The 19,893-nt window shown below is 39.9% G+C and overlaps 1 protein-coding gene across 2 annotated transcripts in view; it reads left to right on the forward strand.

Moving 5' to 3' along the window:
• The first annotated feature begins 8,529 nt into the window (after positions 1–8,529).
• Positions 8,530–19,893, forward strand: part of mef2ca (myocyte enhancer factor 2ca) — a 38,064-nt gene continuing 26,700 nt past the window's right edge. For both annotated transcript variants that reach the window (XM_085360119.1, XM_085360120.1), the window contains exons 1-2: positions 8,530–8,734; positions 11,913–12,023. The gene's annotated coding sequence lies outside the window, so the exon portion shown is untranslated. The remainder of the gene's footprint in view (positions 8,735–11,912; positions 12,024–19,893) is intronic.

Here is a 19,893-nt window from a genome sequence, read left to right on the forward strand (position 1 = left end):
CCACCAGAGGGAACAACAAGATTTCTTGTTCTTAACCAAAAATGTCAGTGTTATTATGTATCTTAATTATAATTCACGTCTCACAAAAATGTATCTTTTTTTTTTTTTTTAAAGAAGCTGGTTGAGTGACTATTTTCAGACAGTCCCTTAGTTGTATGACCTAGACATGCACCTCATGGGGGTTGACTTAAAATGCACTTCATGAAATGTAACAGGAATGCCTCCTTAACTGTGGTGTCTCTAGCTGTTTGTGTCCAAAACAGAGGGTAATCTTAAAGAGGTGCTTGTAATCAAGTCCCAGTCCAAAGATAACTACAGTTTTTCATCACTTCTTGTGAGCTATGTTTACTGTTCACTCAGATTTTGTTGTTATGCAAAGTACATAAAAATATCGTGGTAATTTTTAAAAACTTCAATATCCAAAGTTATTCCTATTCATGAGAAACCATCTAATAAATTCACAAAAATGTATCAGCAAGGATATCTCAACATTTTATATTTTTCAAACATTTTCAAAATAATGATTCTACAATACTTTAATTTTGGTGATAAATGGCAGACAAATATTAACAAATATTTTACTAAATAAAATATTTGTTAATATTTGTTTACTAAATAAAATATTTGTTTGGAATAATTCTTTGTTTAGTTGGGTTTGTGTATATCTGTTTGGACAAAACCAGACCAATATTTAAATTTGTATGTCAAATGCTTCAAAACTGCTTCAAAACTGATGGGAAACAGTGCCAGAGTTCAGATCTGGTGCCCACCTGTCAGTCATTAGGCGAGCTATCCCAAATATGTGACAACAGTTACCCTCTAACCCTGACAGGGGAACATGGGAGGAAAGACCACTGGACTGTTTACTGTTGTGCTTGGTTATATCTGTGTGATGGCTGCACTTACAGCCACACAGTGGTAATATCACCATGTTAGTGTAGAGGCTTATAAGTAACCTTGCATTCACATTTCTTTCTTTAAATATAGGAATTTATTTACAGGACAATAAATAACTGGTTTTGGTTTAGTTAATTCACATATCCACATAACACTGCATTCTAAAATAAGTGCGCACATTTTAGTTTACACTGTTATGTATGATTAATCTTTTGTTTTCTGAGTTACCTTAGTTGCAGCTGTTCCAGTCCCTTGATTAAGGAGCCAAGAGGTGGAAAAGGGGCGGAGCGAGCTTTGAAGGAAGACTACAAATTGGTTCATACCATAATTCAGGACCATGGGGGGGAATTGGAGTTGATTATGTTTGGTTTAGTTAGGTTTTGTGTGTTTTACCCCTTCTCCTGTTTTTGTGGGCTGATCAGCCACTATTTAAGTTTCCCCTTTGGCTCATTAAGTGAGGTCAGGTTGTTTGAGTTATCAGTTGTGTTGTCAACTTTGAGTAGAGTTTTGTTAGTTTGACCTCTTTTATGGGCCCAAGATTTTGATTCTTTTTGCATGAGTTAACCAATTATGTTTTTTGGGTTAAATAAAAAAATAATTTTTTGGACTTTAACCTGTGCCTAAGTTTCCTTCACTGCTCGGTCCATCGCAAGTGGTGTCAGGAGTGGGATCAGCAGTTGAAGGCACAGGATTTTTTTTCTCTTTTTTTCCCCTCTTCACTTATCAAGCCATGCACAGAATGGGAAGGAGTGGCAGAGGAGCAAAAGGAGATTGTCAAAACCAGCCAGTTGGAGTTGTAGAGCAAGTAGAAGGAGGAGAGGAAAATGGAGCCTCTGGAGGGGTGGATAGTACTGAGAGCCAAGGTAAGGAGCCGACAATGTCAGAACTGATTTCCATGCTTCGTTCTCATATGGGTCAGCAGGAGGCCCAGGAAGCAAGAAGAAGGGAGGAGTTTACCCGCCAGGAACAGCGCTTTAGAGCACTGCAACATCAGTTTCAGCTGTTGCAGGTAGAAGTGCAAGCTCGTACCTCCCCGGTCCCTGAGCCTCAAGTGGAGGAACCTGAACAACCAGAGGTAGAGTCCTTTGAAGAGGAGAATCCTCCCTGTGCTGGCTCCAGTAATGAGCAAATACATCCTCAATCAGGTCAGTCTCGCTTTTATGAACCCAGGCTGGAAAAATTGACAGGATGATATTGAACATTTTTTAACAACATTTGAACGCATGGCTGTAGTTTGCCGGTGGCAAAAAATGGACTGGGTTTTTCATCTGATTCCTTTACTCACTGGCAAAGCAAGAGGTGCGTATGTTCATATGGATATGGATGACTCTCTAGACTATGACAAAGTTAAAGCAGCTATCCTTCAAAAATATGACATTAATCCTGAGACACATAGACTGAGATTCCGTTCACTGGAGGTAAAACCTGATGAGAATCCAAAAGAACTATATGCAAGATTGAAAGAGTTATATGAGAAGTGGGTGAAGCCAAAGGGAAAAACGGTGCATGAGGTTAGTGAAATATTAATTTTAGAACAATACTTGAGAATGCTGTCTCAAGTATTGGGGGCGATCGTGGCTCAGGGGGTTGGGAATCGCATCTGTAACCGGAAGGTCGCCGGTTCGATTCCTGGGCTCTCTGTCCTGGTCGTTGTGTCCTTGGGCAAGACACTTTACCCTACTTGCCTACTGGTGTTGGCCAGAGGGGCCGATGGCGCGATTATGGCAGCCTTGCTTCTGTCAGTCTGCCCCAACTGTACAACTGTAGCTTGCCTCCACCAGTGTATGAATGTGAGAGTGAATGAATAGTGGTATTGTAAAACGCTTTGGGTGCCTTGAAAAGCGCTATATAAATCCAATCCATTATTATTATTACTCTGCATGTAATCATTAGTTCTTATGAATCCTTGGGGCTTTTCCAAAGTGTGTCTTTGTGATTTGGCATTATATAAATAGAATTTGAACTGAAGGTAATTCAACAGAGGGATAAAGCATTTTAATTTCTTATTTCATAGCATAATCTCATCTAAATGTTTTTAAATAAATTGGCGGCACAGAACACCACTGTCCATCCTCGAAGCCAACAGACATGCTGGGTCTCCAACTCCAACACAGCACCCGAAGGACACAAAGGGAGGTACACAAATAAACACATAATTTTGCTGTGTGTTACACGCACAAAAGACCTAGGAGACAGCAGCCATTGGCAACAAGAGGGCTGAAGACCCAAGGCCACACATCTTGTTGACAACCATGCGCTCACCCCAGCAGAAGGAAGAGGGAGGCCATGTTCCTGCATTGTAACAGGAACATAAAGTGATAATATACCACTGAGAGAGCCAAAACCAAGTAATGGCCCCTGAGACAATATTTTTGTTATGTTTTCTGGACGTGTGAAGGCCATGAATTCACAAAATTGTTTGTTTAATGGTCTTAAATACCATATCTGTGTTTCATTTTGGGTGTGGTTTATGGCTCAGCTGGAGGATCAGGATCAGGGGACAGCGCCGAGGAAGGCTGGCTGGCACAGCTGATACCTGTCACGCTAACCACACCTTCCCCATTTCAGTACCTGCTGGGGCCTGGAGGTTCGAGCCCTGTGGTGTGAGCCGAGCTGGAGCAGAGGGCTGAAAAGCTGCACATACTGAGCTAAAAAATAAATACAAATCACTGCCATCCAAACTGCCGAGCACCAACTCCTCCTTTTTACACACACTTGCAAACAGCTTACTGAGAAACCAGAAACAGACTGTTCACCTTCAAATAAAAAGTTGGGCCTTTTCAGTTGCTTTTTATTTATTTGTTTTGTTTCTATGACTTTTCTACCTCAACTCACAAGTCGGGAAAACTCACAAATCTTTTTCATGAACAGTTGGTTGTTCTAGACTATTGGAATAAATGGCATTTATGATTCTCCTGCGATGCGATATAATGCTAATACGGTTCTAGTCCTGGCTGGGACATTTCTGCATGGAGTTTGTATTCTCTTTGTGTGAACTTCCTACAGGCAGTCAGGTTTCTTCCCAGAGATATGCATGCTAGGTAAATGGTACTAAAAAGGAGGACAATTTTGCAACTATTTAATTATATAATTGGCAATAGGCCAGTAGCATAATTGGGTATAAAAAGAGCATCTTGGAGTTTCAGAGAAGTAACGATGGGCAGAAGTTCACCAGCGTGGCTTTGTAGTAGAAGAGTCCGGGTGCTGAGCTAGGCTGCCTGCAGTCCAGACCTTTCATCAACTGACAACATTTGGAGCATCATGAAACCAAAAATGGGACAATGAGAAGCCAGAATTTGATTTTTTTTTTTTCTGTTATTTTGTGAATAAAAGATTGATTTATAAGATTCTAAAATCATTGCTACTCATCTCAACTCTTTTGGAACTGTGATGGAACTGTGGAGAGTTAGACAATATCTGTGCTGTGCATGCTTTATATATTCACCTCCACCACAACCACCTCTTATTTATAAATCAAGTACTGGATTTTAAAACAGTGAGTATGATTCTGAGACTAATGACTTTACATACAGTAGTGTCACAAGTATTATGTTGTTCAGCAATTCTTTGCAATAAAGTATTTCATAAATTGTATTGTATAAGATAAAAGAAATGCTTAATGCTGATGGAGGAGCTGGAGGAAAACACAGACACAGACATGAAGAGGGAATGTCTTGACACACGCAGTGGATTGTGGACTATGCTTGGCAGCTGGGTGAAGATGGATTCGTTTTCACACGCTCATGGATTTCACAGTAACTTCATCTCTCGACATCCCAGCTTCACCCAGCCACACTGCTGTGGACCCTCAATGGCACTGAAAGAAAAAAAAATTCCTCCTAACAACATTGTAGTTTCCATACATTTGATCATTTTATTGGAATTTGGCAAAGTGATGGAGTGACTTTTCTATTATAGTGGCACATACTTTGCAATAAAGCACACAGAAAAGTTGTAGTTGGACAAAAATAAAACTTGCCTCTAGTAATAACATTTTTAGGATTAGGGTGTGCCCCCGCTATGTGCCTATTGTGGGGAGGGAGCCTGTGACCACTAGGAGTATTAGGAGGTGGTCAGAGGAGGTCTTAGCAGAACAGCAGAGCTGTTTTGAGGTTGCAGACTGGGAGACACTCTGTGAACCTCACCTTAAGGACATTAATGGGCTTACTGAGTGTATCACTGAGTACATAACCTTCTACATCGACTTCATTTTCCTAGCTTGGACTGTCCATTGTTACCCAAATAACAAGCCGTGGGTGACAGAGGACATCAAATCACTCCTGAATGGCAGGAATGGGGCCTTCACAGTGAGAAACAAAGAGGAGGTAGCCTTACCTGTAGTCAGCCTGCAATCCACAGCCACACCACTCTCTCTCCACATTGCACCATAGCCTCCTGTGAAAGTCCTGACACTCCTTCGCCACCTTTTACTTTCATTCATTAACAAGTTCAGAGACAAATGAGAAGATTCCACTCAGGCAAGTCTGCTGGAACAAAAGAGGTGAGTCCCCGTGTCCTTAAGGCCTTTGCCCCCAGCTTGTGGAGTCTTTCATAAACTGTTCATGATGAATCTGAGTCATTCCTGACACCACGTCCCAGTGGCCCCCAGGATTACAGACCTTTGGTACTGGATGTGGTTGTGGTTGTGGGTTGTGGTTAACTGCTTCATCAAGTGGTGTGAGCGGAATCATCTGCAGCTCGACATGACAAAGATCAAAGAATTGATTGTGGACCCCTTTTTCAATCCAAGAGGTTGATGTGGAGGACTATAAATAGCTTGAGTACACGCTGAGAATAAACTAGGCTACCTCTATTTTAGAATAGAATAGAATAGAATAGCCTTTAGTGTCACTGTACATGTACAACAAAATTGTGTTTTTTTTTTATTTTTTGCTTCTTCTTTTTTTTTTTAGAATAGAATAATTTTTTTGAGATGGTTGAGGTCTTTTAACATCTTTTGGACAATGGTCAGGATTTTCTCTGAGTCTCTTGTGGCCAGTTCCATTCTGTATGCCGCTGCATGCTTGGGCAGCAGGTCGAGGGTCGCAGATGCCAACAGACTCAATAAACTGATCCGCAGGGCCAGTAACGTTGTGGGGATAGAGTTGGACACCGTTAATATGGTCTCAGAGGGGGATGTTGTCCAAGATAAAGACAATGGTGGAGAATACCTCTCACCCACTCCATGACCTGCTGGCCAGTCACAGGAGCATGTTCAGTGATACACTGAGTGGCACCACTGAACGATCTCCACTAGTTTCCCTGTTCAACAGCTCTATCGTACAGTACACACTGCAATAGTTACACCCTTTTGCACGTCCTCTAAAGTGAAAATAACAAGTAGCAAAGTTGTACAGTTTGCAGTAAAATGTCAGTCATATATATTCTGTATTATTGTAATTGAGCTATTTGTATATATTAGAGCTATTTCTTATATTTTGTAACTTATATATGGAACTTATACTCAATTCAGTTAAATTTTATACAGTGTCAACAACAACAGTCGCCTCAAGGCGCTTTATATTGTACCTTTTTCTACTTTTTTATATGTTGTACATATATTGGATATATATTCTATTATTTAATTTACTTCAGTCTGTTACCATTCTTATTGTCTTAGAGGAACTGTAGTCACATAATTTCCTTAGAGATTAATAAAGTATTGATTCTCATTTAAAGCCGGTCGGAGCGGGCACGCTCCGTTTTGCATAACTATTTTTAAATCCCGGTAGCACTGCAACCACGTAAGCTAGCGCAATAAGTTTTTTTGCATATGAAACCGGAGGAGTTGTACTTACATCTTATGCCATCAGCTTGTCCTGGGTCAAAATTTGCATAAAAATTTGCCGATCCGATCAGCTGTTTGTAACACTTCCTACGTCCATCAGCGCGAACTATCGCATGTCCGCCAGGATCTGCCCGAATCCGGAAGTGACGTCATTTTGCGGAAATGTAGTTTTTTACCATCAGGCCTTATGAGCCTATACTTGTGTTTTTAAAAGTTATGTTTGACTATATGACTTTCTGTGTCATGTCTGGGATGCTGGAAATAGTTTATTTTGATGCATATGCTGTTTTTTTTTGCAAATTTGCACTATAATATTTATTTTCGTTTTTCCTGCAGTACATAAAAATTGGTGTATTTCAAAAATAAAACTATTAAGACACTAAAAATAAATTTCCTGTGGTGGGAAACTATTTTATGCAACTTTGTATTTACAGTTTTGAGGGATAAGCCTCTTAAATTTCTCTAACTAGAAATATATGTTTAAAAAAACAAAAAAACAAACAAAAACCGATTTTCAATGTTTTTGTAGTTTATTGCACTTTTGTGCAATTTATGTAATTAATATGCACTTAATGCATACATATTATTAAAATATGGGCAATAATGGTTGTATTGATGTTTATCAACTTGAAAACTTCCCAAAAATGGCACTAGAGCATGTGAAAAATATAATATAAGCTCTGGTGGACTTGGATGAAATTTCCCCGTGTGGGACTAATAAAGGTATCTTATCTTATCTTATCTATGGTAGGTCTTAAAGGGTTAAGGATATCAGAGACAACATAAGCAGCCTGTTGAATTTTCAAGTATATAAGTTAAAACTTTATGCTCACACTCAACAAATGCAGCAAAGTTGACCGGACAGAACTCCAGGCTCATGAGAACATAAGAAAGAGAAACCGCATTGTTTGATGAAATTGCAGTCATTAACTCACTACAAAAGCAATCACAAAGTTATTAATGTTAATGGTAGTACCAAACAATATTATTTAGGCCAGTGTTGTATATGCTAATGTGTAGCTCAAACCCTGAGTTCCTGCCATGATGTTAGTCACCACTATTGTTATCATTCAGCCTGTTTAACATTGTGTGTGTGACATGCTGTTGAAAAATACAAGAGTACATATAATATTTTAATTGATTTTATAGTATTCAAATTCTTATCACCAGTGGTTGTTTTTAAATGTAATGGAACCAACTAGTAAATGTATGATTTTGTGATAGCTCTAATTTCCATCTAAAATTTCAGTTAATCTGCTTTGGAATAGTTGTCTCCAGTCTAGAAACAAGTAGGGCTGTTGTCTTTGGGGTTTTCAGACACTCAGCCTGCACCCTTGTCTGATGGTTTCATAGACTAAGAAATTCAACCGAACACACTTGTCCCCTTTCCTCCCTCTGCTCAGAAGTGACAGGAGTGGACAGCTGACCTAATCCTCTGCTGCAGATGCTTGGAGTGCTGATATCTACGACATGCTCACAGGTTTGATCACTCTCTCTATCTCTGTAATGTGTAGAGCCGATGGTCTATGGGAAGTAATCCAGGGTTCTTACACCACGGCCCATGTAGGCTTCTGAGTGTCAGCAACACATTTCTGTCTCTGTAGCACACACACACACACACACACACACACACACACACACACACACTGGTAGCATCTGTGGCAAATCTAAATATACCATGAGTGATAACAACAGGTGAGCCTGCTCCTTCAGATACATACACTCAGCTGGCTCAGACATAGGGGGTCACTGGGTGTGTGTGTGTGTGTACAACTGTGTGTGGTGGTGGAATGGAGTGGGCGGTGTTTGAGTGTGTGGGGTATCTGCTGCTCAGTGCAGAGAGAGAGCTCAGATCCAAACACTGCCCAGTTCTGGGTACCCCTTCTTCTAAGCCAGCTGGTCTGGCTTAAAATCTCTTCTCGTGTCTGAGTTCTGTTTTTTCTTTTATAAAAAGAATCCTTTCTTGTTTGATACAAGGGATTGACTGAGCAAACCCACAGCTGGAGCTGCTGGGGAACCTTCCAGGTGAAGACTGAACCAAAAGCACCGGTGAGTTGGCGAGAGAAATATGTCTGTTAGTAATGGACAAATGGAAGGACTGAATTAAACTAGAACACTCTTGTTTAGAAGGTGATAAAGCGTTGTTATTACACGGGAAACAAATATTAACTTTGAAGACAATAAGTAAAGTTGTGGTGGAACTGGTAGACTTTCGACCACTTGGTGGCAGCAGAAACAAGCTGTTAACGTGCTAAATACAAATATCCATGAGATATGAAGCAACACTGACACTAAATATAGATGAGCTCTATTAAACCAAACCAATGATCATTCGCATTGTGTTTGCCATTCAAGTGAGGCTCATTTGATTCAGTGTTAATACAAAAATATTGGTTAGTGCAGCTTTAAATATTGCTCTTTGTTCAGGATGTTTGATGGGCTGGGGTTCGATGCTGGTGTTTAGGGTTAGGAGTGAATTGCACAGTGTGTTTTTGAACTGTATCTGCTTTTGTATGTGCTTGTTATATAGATCAGAAATGTGAAAACTGTATATATTGTTATTTGAATTAACGTGTACGACAAAAGATTCCAAATAAGTGAAAATTGCTGAAATTTAAGTACTGACATACATTTAAAAATTCACTTCATATAAATGAAGGCAAAATAAAGATACTTTAAAGCAAAGTTTTGCAGATAATACTGAACATAAAGGAATAATAGTATAAAAAGTGTAAAGGAGAACTTAAGGATGAGTAATATTATTTCTTTTATTTAATGTACTTATTTATTTATGTGTATAAATAACACCAAATCACAACAACACTCACCTCAAGGCACTTTATATCGCAAGGTAAAGACCCTACAATAATTTGAATCTAACACACGCACGCACACATGCACACACACACTACCAGTCAAAAGTTTTAGAACACCTAAAAACATGTTGCCTAATTGGGCAACATGTGATTTCTTCTTCTATAACGTCCTCCTCTCCCTTCAAATCTCAAATTTATTCACAGTATGAGCTGGCTACATTAATGCATACATGCATAATAAATCATCTGTCAATCAAACTTTATTCATATAGTGCCTTGCACACAAGTTTGAAGGCTCTACAGCTGACTGAAGAACTAATAATAAGAAAATGTAAACAGTATAAGAAATTGGGAGAAATGCACAAGAGAAATAAAGTTTTATAAATGAAAATTGTGGAATGATGTGCTGTGGTTAACAGCTAATATATAGACCAATGACAGGCAGATGAAAGTGTCACCGAAGCTGTTTATGCTGCCTGTCAGATAAAATAGGAAAGCTGATGACAATTAAAGCAGATAAAACCATCACTCTATTATGTATCTGTTTATGGTGAAATCCAACTAAACCAAGTAGAAGAAGCCATGTGTCTTTGGGTTCATTCAAAGAAGTCATGTAGTAGTGTTTGTGACCAGCTGTTTTCATAAAAAAATAAAATAAAATCTTATAATTATATGTGATATTGTACATGCTGCATTTATCCAAGACTTACAACATTTTTAACACTTTTGACTTTTTAAAATTTATACACTGCACAGCAACAGCTACCTAGTGATATGGTACAAAGCAAACATAACCAACATATGCCACATATGTCAGCATATGATGACATTAAATTGTTGCCATCAGGAATAAAGATCTAAAAATATAACAGATAAAATATTTAAAAATATAATGGACACTTCTTCTGTACTTTCATGGAAATAAAATAGACTTAATTTCTGAGAAGTCTTCCACTTACTTTCTCCATATGAAAAGGGGAATACACAAATTTCCACAAAGGGATTTCCCAGTAAAATGTTTTGACTTGTCATCCTGTCAGCATTTGTGAGGGGACCTATTAGATGCAAAGTTACTCCAGTAGTCTCTACTAGAGTAGCTTTGTATCATAGTTCAACAGAATCCTTATTAACCTAATACAGGGTGTTGGTGGAGCTTAGGTTCACGACTGAAGCCAACAGTTTTAGCTTGAGCTTCTGTTTTAAACAACTTTTTTCTGATTGGCTGCACCTCATGAACAAAAGACCTGAACAGCATGTGGACCAGGAGTCAGTGCTCTTGAGGAGACCATATTAGAGATCTACACTCTGCATGGCATCATATAGATCCAAGAGTAGAAAAAAATGTGTGTTTAATGCACCCTGAAGTGTTGGCTTTTTACTCAGTGATACTTGTACATACCTTGAGTTCAAGTGTTAAATATAAGCATTCACCAGTGAAACAGGACATAGATGACAGAAGATAAAGTCCCTTTGAAATAAAGACACTTAAATGTTAAGTTCACACTATGAGCAACAAAGGCTACATTCTTACCAACTTGCTGCAACGTCGTCTGTGGACTCGTGTGTTAGTGTGCCAACATGGCATGTTTCATCACAAGTGCAGCACTGAAAAATTATAGTCGAGGTCAGCTTTGTTGCTGTCAAACATTCATTTATAGCTTCCACTGAAAAGGAGTGTGAACACATAAAATACTCTTGAGAAATGAATAAATTATGACAGAAAGTGAAGAAAACAAAACAGGAACTATCACCAAAAAAATGAAGCCTAATCAACAGGTGTAAATTATATTATGTCTTTGACAGTTCAAATTCTTAACTTAGTTGTCTTGTTGCATGCTCAATCACCCAGGCAAGGAAACCCCCAAATGTTGATTCTGTTCATCTCGACGTAGCATTTTCAGTGGGAGAAATGCACTCACTGACTTCTTCATTCTCAAATGACTGCAGGTTTCCTCAACATTATAAACAGTCCATTTACATAATGACTGAAACTAGCACCACTGACGAACAATGGACTGTGAGGCCAATTTCCTGATCATTAATATGTAAATTGTCATGACCACTAATCAACAACCACTCATCATGAGTACCATTTGCAGAGAATTGGTGCACTTTTCAGTAGTTTCCACAGAGAGACAGTAGTGAGCCTGAACAAGAGTAAACAGTGTGTTCCCGTGTTTGTAGACCTGTTGAAAGTATGAATTCAAATGGAAATAATCAAGAAACAATCTAGACTATGTCTTTTCAGTCTAGATTGTGTAACTAGAATCTAGTTACACAATTATTTTTATTTAACCAATATATCTCGTTGTTTTCCCTCGCAAGTTTCGTTTATTTCATTTTTGTGTTTCTGCCTCTGTGTGTGTGTGTTTGTGTGTGCCCGCGTGACGATGCCGCCTCCTGACGTCCAGGTGCTCGTTGATAGTCAGAAGCGCGTGCTCTAGGAGGAGACTCACCGATGGAGTGATCCGCTGGACGGAGGGAAGTCACAAATAATTAGACATGCGGGAGTGAGCGTGGAGGTAAGCTGCTTCACCTCAATGCGCTTTGTGTGTGCGCGCGCGCGCGATGCTGGCTTGACACGGCATTTGACAAATAAACAAGAGGAAGCAAACAGCAGCGGGTTATCCTTCTCTGTCTGCACATCGGATTCAACAGTCAGAGGAGGCTCGCCGGTTTCGGGACAACTTGTATTCCGGGGTCGTCTCCCTGCTAACTTAATTTAATTGTCTTTATTTTTGTTCGGCTTGGTCGTACTATCGCGTAGTTTACATTTCGGATCGGTACTCGACTTGCCCTCCGGTTCAGACTGGTGGAGTCACTCGGGACCTTTCCTGTACCGTCGCCGCTCCGCCTCAGGAATGTTTCCGCTGTGCTGCAGCAGCGCAGGTAAGACAGCTGGAGTGAGTGCTTGGAGAAAGTTTGCAGCTGATGGAAACCACTGTACTTATTCATCCGCCTGTTTATCGAGGTGCTTATCTGGACGGGATGAATTCCTGATGAGGCAGGTTTGTTGTAAGTGACCACTATTAAAGGCTGAAGCTGTGTAACCCAGAAACTGACCAGCTGTAGCCAATATGACAAGAATCTTGATAAATAAATAATAGTTGAAGTTATATGTCTCCGGTACTGTATCTCCTCAGGTGATCTCGTTCACCAGTTCAGGATCTAAAGTTGTTGTGTAAAAAATGACTGTATAATCACTGAAAAAATAATAATAATAATAAATAATAATATTTAAATTTGGAAAGCAGGCAATATATATATATATATATATATATATATATATATATATATATATATATATATATATATATATATATATATATATAAAAACACCCAGCACGCCCCTGCGGGCGGTTTATCCTTCAAGCTCGGGTCCTCTACCAGAGGCCTGGGAGCTTGAGGGTCCTGCGCAGTATCTTAGCTGTTCCCAGGACTGCGCTCTTCTGGACAGAGATCTCCGATGTTGTTCCTGGGATCTGCTGGAGCCACTCGCCTAGCTTGGGAGTCACCGCACCTAGTGCTCCGATTACCACGGGGACCACCGTTACCTTCACCCTCCACATCCTCTCGAGCTCTTCTCTGAGCCCTTGGTATTTCTCCAGCTTCTCGTGTTCCTTCTTCCTGATATTGCTGTCATTCGGAACCGCTACATCGATCACTACGGCCGTCTTCTTCTGTTTGTCTACCACCACTATGTCCGGTTGGTTAGCCACCACCATTTTGTCCTGTATATATATATATATATATATATATATATATATATATATATATATATATATATATATATATATATAAATTTTTTTTTTTTTTTTTTTTTTTTTGCTCATAGCAACTTTTAGAATTACATTGGTGAGATTACAGGAGACGAAACTTAAGTTTACATACAGCATGCATCCAGGGGGCATGTACAGAGGTGGTCACAGGGTGTCCCACACCCCCTTGTTACTTAAATTCTACTAGAAACACTGTCAAGCCTAAATGAAGATGTGGTCCCAGCTAATAATATACATTTATAATAGGGCACGCATCCATACACAAGCCTGATGTGTTCCCCGTTATATCTATGTAGTATTCTGAGATTCAGAATCAGAACACCCCATTTTTTTCAGTTATATATTGCAGTTCAAGTCGTTCAAGTCCAATGAATAGCTTGAAATGGTACCGCCATTGGTCTACTGAAGACTGGAAGAAGGTATTATGGACTGATGAATCAAAATTTCAAATCTTTAGTTCATCACACAGCATCTTTGTATAATGTCCAGTAGGCATTGGTTCTACAGTGTGGCATCAACTGTCAAACATGGAGGAGTAATTGTGATGGTCTCGGGCCAGCAAAACCCCATCAAGCTGGTTTGGGATGAACTGGACATAAGAGTGAAAGCAAAGCAACCTACAAGTGCCACACATTTATGGGACCTTCTGCAACAGATATGGTCCCATAAATATTTGATTTAAGCCACGGGTGTATTCAGCTTTTATACCTGCCAAAATTTGTGTCTTCCAACAACCAAAAGAACTGGGGATCTTTTGCTTGTTAGGTGAATGTTTAAACCACTACACTATAGAGCCACTCAGTGGCCCAAAAGACTAAATAGTACTTTCTTAAATAAAATGTTAGATTTTTGTGTTGTGTGTTTCTGAAACAGACATTTACTTGCACTCCAGTTCATCATAGCTTTGCACAGATAAATGTAAAACCCTTTAAAGATGCTGCAAATGTCTGTATGATGTCATTCGCTTATGCTGAGCATGTGTTTTAGTGTCTGTGCCACACAGTGACTCATCTGCTGCTTATAGAGGGATGTCCCTAACCAAACCACATGTATTAGATCAGGTTACACATGTCTATATCTGAAGCCTTAAAAGGAACTTTAATCAGTAGTTTAGCCTTGCATACTTATTTGTTGGTAAAAGTTTATGAGAGACTTTGAACTTTGCTATCATATTGCTCTGCCTCGTATCAGGCACCCAAACATAACCAATATGCTTTTTGCACTTTTGAAGCATTGCACAGCTCTCCCACACCACACACCAGCTGTTAGCCTGCTGTGTGCAGTACTCATGAGGTTGCTTTCCTCCCAAAGTTTAAATTTGCCAATAGTAAAAGTCTTCCAACATTTTTTTAATGTCCACTTCCACAGTAGGTAGAAAATTGAACAAAGTTTTGTGCAGAGGTATCAAAATGCCCGAGGTCTGAAATGATTTCTTTATGCCACCGCTGGACAGAACAGCCTGGATGTTTAAGTGTACTATAGTAGTTCCCTTATCAGTGTTTCTGTGAGACAGAGCTGGGTGGAGCCAGCTGGTTTACGGAAAGTAGGCTTTCAAAATAAAATGCCCTGGACTTTTCTCAGTGAGTTCTGTTTATTAGCAGTAGGTCCTCTAAGAGTGATGAGACAGCCATTTCTTCTGTAGCTCCATGTGTTTTTGTCAAAGTGCAAACACAAAACAGCTAAACTTGATTGTAGGTTTTTTAAAGTGTGAGCTCAGAAATGCTGTAGAAAACACAAAGGTAACATTTTTATCTTTTGGGGGTTAAACATTCTCTCTGAATTTGCATTTATATCCTGGTTCTTCCAGGATAAATCCCCCAGAGAGGTCATCTCCAAAGAAGATCAGGTTACCAAACCTCAGTGTAAAAGTGCACCCTATAAAGAAAGCGCTGTCAAAGACAAAATGGGTGCTTTATAGAACAAAATACAAAAAAAAATCATCATAATAGTATCCAAGTTATCACGTTTTTATGGTCATTAAAATCCAGAACTTCAATTAAGATTAAAATCCAGCAGGGAGAAATCAAGTGAGAGTTCATTAAATGGGTTCTTTTGCTCCAAAAATGTCTTTTGAGTGCACACCATTAAAAAAAAAACCTACTGTGTGCTGTGTGTTACTGAGATATTTAATGATTATCACATGGCTACACAACCATAAATACTTGTTGATCTTTGCACCACCATTACAATGTGTTATCACTGGGTCTGTCAACTTAGCAACAGTATATTTGTACTAAATCAGTTAAGTTGCCAGTGTTATCTTCTACAATAACTTTCAGATAATGTCACCTCATAATAAAAATCATAAAAGTTTCTTAACTAGCAGCGTCTCGATAAGCTGAGTAAACTGATGCTCTATTTGGAGTTGTGTTCACTGTCTTTTAGCTCTTTTTTTGGTCATCACCTTCACAGGTAATCAACCTGTTAGGAACAGTTTAGCAGAGGTCTAAACAATTGTTTCTCTCTACCTTGAGGAGTGTTGCTAGCAGGAGTGAGTCCACACATTCAGAACCAGTTCTGGAACTGGAACGCATCAGGTGTGACTTGCTCCTGTTCCTGATGTCTGGTGGTTCTTGTGAACTGGGATGCCTGGGATGGAGTCAGATTTCCGGCATGATTTACTGCTGTCCTATGCCTCACTGTGTCCACCAGCTAGTTGTTAACTCTGCCTGCTGTTTGTTGTGTCTGTGCTGTAGCTTAAATGGAGTTTGTTTGCTGCGAAAATGCTGAGAAAACTGTTTGCAGTCAAGAAATATCAGAGAATTCCCATCTGGACCTGAGATTAAATATTTTCTATGCATACAGCTAATTTCAAGCTTTGTGGCTTGTAGCGGAAAATCACATTTTGTGACTTTTGTTGATACCCATTTAGTAAAACATGGACAAATCCAGAGAACTGCAGTACCTGTTACCAGTGTTGGGCAAGTTACTTTGAAAAAGTAGTAGTTACTAGTTACTTCTTCAAAAACGTAACTGAGTTAGTAACTGAGTTACAAGATTCTAAAAGTAATTAATTACTTGAAAAGTAACTATTGTGTTACTTTAAAAAAATGTTTAATAATGGGGTCCAGGGTATAATTGGCCATTTTTAACTACTTTTGATTTGACCTCTGCATTTCACCTTTAAAAACTATTTACTTTGCCTTGTTTGGTATCATTCTTTTCAGCACAACCTCACATGTCTGAATTTACAGTTGTGTTTTCATTTTGACATACTGTATTAACACAATTGATCTAAAATCAGACAAAAAACATAAAATCTGAGTAGAAAAAGTTATATTTTTTACTGTAACAACCACAAACATGTTTATTGAATCATATTTCATAACTTTCAATTCAAATATAAATATAAATTTTAAAATCATACGCGCAAGTTTTGCAAACAACAAAGTTATTTGCACCAATTTACCTTTTACCCTTTTTTTTTTAAAATAACCTTCAAACTATTTACATAACCATCAACTGTTCTGCAATCAATAAGATGTCACACAAATTTTTTGTGCCACTCCAAAAAAATAATTTCTGTCCACCATAAAGGAGAACATCACAGATACCTGCAGGTCTGACAGCAGCAGGTGTATCACTACTCCGTTTTTCATTCAGCAGTCGCCTCATTGTTCTGACACACAACACAAAACTATCCACAACACTACACACTAACTACACAAGACAACACATTAACTACACACTCCAAACATGCTAAACGTCACAAATCTCTCACATTTCAAAACTCGGTCTCTCTGTCTCTCGCCGTCACTCCTAAAACTTCCCCCTCTTCCTAAACAACCAAATGTCATTGGCTCAATTGGCTCTTTCAAAGGAAGAGTACCCAGCCACTGGTACAGATATTTAGACGACACCTGGGTCAAAATCAAGACACAAGAAGTGGAATCCTTCACTGCGCACATTAACGCTGTGAATAAAAACATCAAGTTCAGCAGGGAAGACACAAAGGATAACTGTTTGCCTTTCCTGGACTGCGCTGTGCACATTGAAGAGAATGGCAACCTCAGCATCGAAGTTTACCGGAAGCCCACACACACATGGACCAGTACTTCCTCTTTGACTCCCACCACCCTCTGGAACACAAACTTGGAGTAATTAGGACCCTACACCACCGGGCAGAACATGTTCCCTCTAAGCCTGAATGAAAAAAGAAGGAACACACACATGTAAAGGAAGCACTCAAAACGTGCGGCTATCCTAAATGGGCATTCTTAAAGTCAGCAAAGAGGCACAGAAAAGAAGACCAGACACCAGCGAGGGAGGATAAGAAGGACAGACGCAACAACATTGTCATCCCCTATGTAGCCGGTGTATCAGAAAAACTCAGGAGAGTTTTCTCCAAGCATGACATTCCGGTGCATTTCAGACCCAGCAACATGCTCAGACAAAAACTGGTTCACCCGAAAGACAAAACTCCTAAACACAGACTTAACAATGTGGTGTATGCGGTACAGTGCAGCGAGGAATGCCCAGACCTCTACATTGGAGAGACCAAACAGCCACTTCACAAGCGCATGGCACAACACAGAAGAGCCACCTCTTCTTCACCACAGGACAAGACTCAGCAGTCCATCTGCATTTTAGGGATAAAGGACACTCTTTCGAGGATGCCAATGTTCACATTTTGGACAGAGAGGACAGATGGTTTGAAAGAGGAGTGAAAGAAGCCATCTATGTCCACTGTGAGCGACCATCTTTGAACAGAGGCGGGGGTTTACGACACCAACTCTCTGCCATCTATAATCCAGTTTTGAGATCCCTCCCCAGATGCCTTAACGCCCACTCACATCCTGGGCCATCTAACCTCAGGAATTCGCATGATAAGGTGGGGCCAGGTTTCACAATGAGCTCACCCGAAACTCTGGCTGATTGGGACCCACACCCAGTTTCACACCTTGGCTCAGGCGATTAGAGGATCATCAGGGGGTCATTTTGTCACTCTGTGGGGGGATACTCCCACTAGGTTTATATCTGGGACTCACCACCATTTGACCTTAGAACTGAAGAAGCTTCTCGGATGAGAGGTGAAACGTCTTCAAGCAACTTAAAGAAGTCCAGACGCTTTTCTTTGCAAGCTCCTTTGACTACGATGACCTGGATGACTGAGAACCTTCACAGACAAATGTCATGGTGCGATATCATTTTTTGATTGGTCGACATGGTGCATTTTTCCACCAACATGAATGGACTGTTTTTTTGTTTTGTTTGGTTTCTTGTTTTTTGGTCATAAGCAGAGAGTGCTTGCTAGCGCTGTCCTTAGGCAGTAAATGTGACAAAACTATTGAGGAAAAAACGCTGCGTATATATTGTTTATCATGACTCTGGTTTTATGTGGCCTATCAACACAATTTAAAAACTGGTATATGTCACCTTGTTGCTTTGTCATCTTGAAGTGGTCATGCGATTGGCTTACCATGATTACTTTATTCTTACTCAGTCAAACAGCAGCACTCGTGCAATGTTTTGCCCCCTTAGCTCCAGGTGTTGTGCCAAAAGTGACTGCCACCCGCGGGAGCGCACACAGCTGCTTAAAGCTGTAGCGCCCAGATTACTTACAGCTACTTCCGTGCAGCTGATATAAGATGTGATAAGCTGAACACAGCTTCAACCGTCTGTTGCAAAATAGTAACGCGACCGTACCGCATTTTCTTGTTAGTGACGGTAACAGCGTTGTAAAGATACAAATAGTAATTAGTTAGATTACTCGTTACTGAAAAAAGTAACGCTGTTAATAACGCCATTACTTGTAACGCCGCTATTCCCATCACGGCCTGTTACTGAGAGAAGACTGATCACAGCAGGTGGTATTAGCAGAAATAACACTCATGCAGTCTTCTCACATGACACATTTGATTCATTGCATGTTGATTCCAGCACCCTTAGTTCTGCTCACTCTGTAGCTGCTGCTTTTCAAATGATTCACTTCCAGGTTGATCTAAAAACACTCAACATTAGACTCACTGAAGGCAGTGATCACATGGGACCATTCAGAATTCACCATCCACATCCTGTATCTGTCAGACCCCTCACACCCGCAGTCTCCACCCACCCCCACCCTCTCTGGCTCTATGTCTCTATATAGAGACATGCGGTGTCCTGCCAAGAAATACAAGGGCATTGCCGCATGTCAGCCATTAGCCGTTCCTATGTAACAAGACACACGCACACAGAAAAAATGTACAGCGCATAGGCAATCACATACACACAGCCACACTCTGTCTGTGAGGTTTGGTGTGTAGGAAAATAATTGCCGAGGGAGCAGCTGAGGGCTGCGTGAGACAGCTGATTTTCATCTTTTCCTTTGTTTAACAGTTGTTCCTCTGTCTGCAAACCAAAAACCAGCCGTATTGTTGTTCAGGGTAAAAAGTTCATTCTTGTATTTTTGGAATCCTGTTTTAAAACGAGTCTAAAAATACCTGGGAGGTTCGTGCATGTGGGCGTGTGGAGTGTGAGCTGGGTGTAGATTTGCCGTCATCCAAGAAAAGATCAAACTCTGCGTTAAATCACTGGCAGACAAGTGCCCACATACTGATTTTTATTGTTTTACGCAATCTTCCTTCACCAGCTTACATCTCCATTTGGCCTAAAATTCCCTACAATATGCTGA

The sequence above is a fragment of the Diplotaxodon limnothrissa genome, linkage group LG7 (genome assembly GCF_057381915.1).
Source record: "Diplotaxodon limnothrissa isolate DT_005_m linkage group LG7, D_limnothrissa_male_GT1.1, whole genome shotgun sequence".
Lineage (NCBI taxonomy): Eukaryota > Metazoa > Chordata > Actinopteri > Cichliformes > Cichlidae > Diplotaxodon > Diplotaxodon limnothrissa.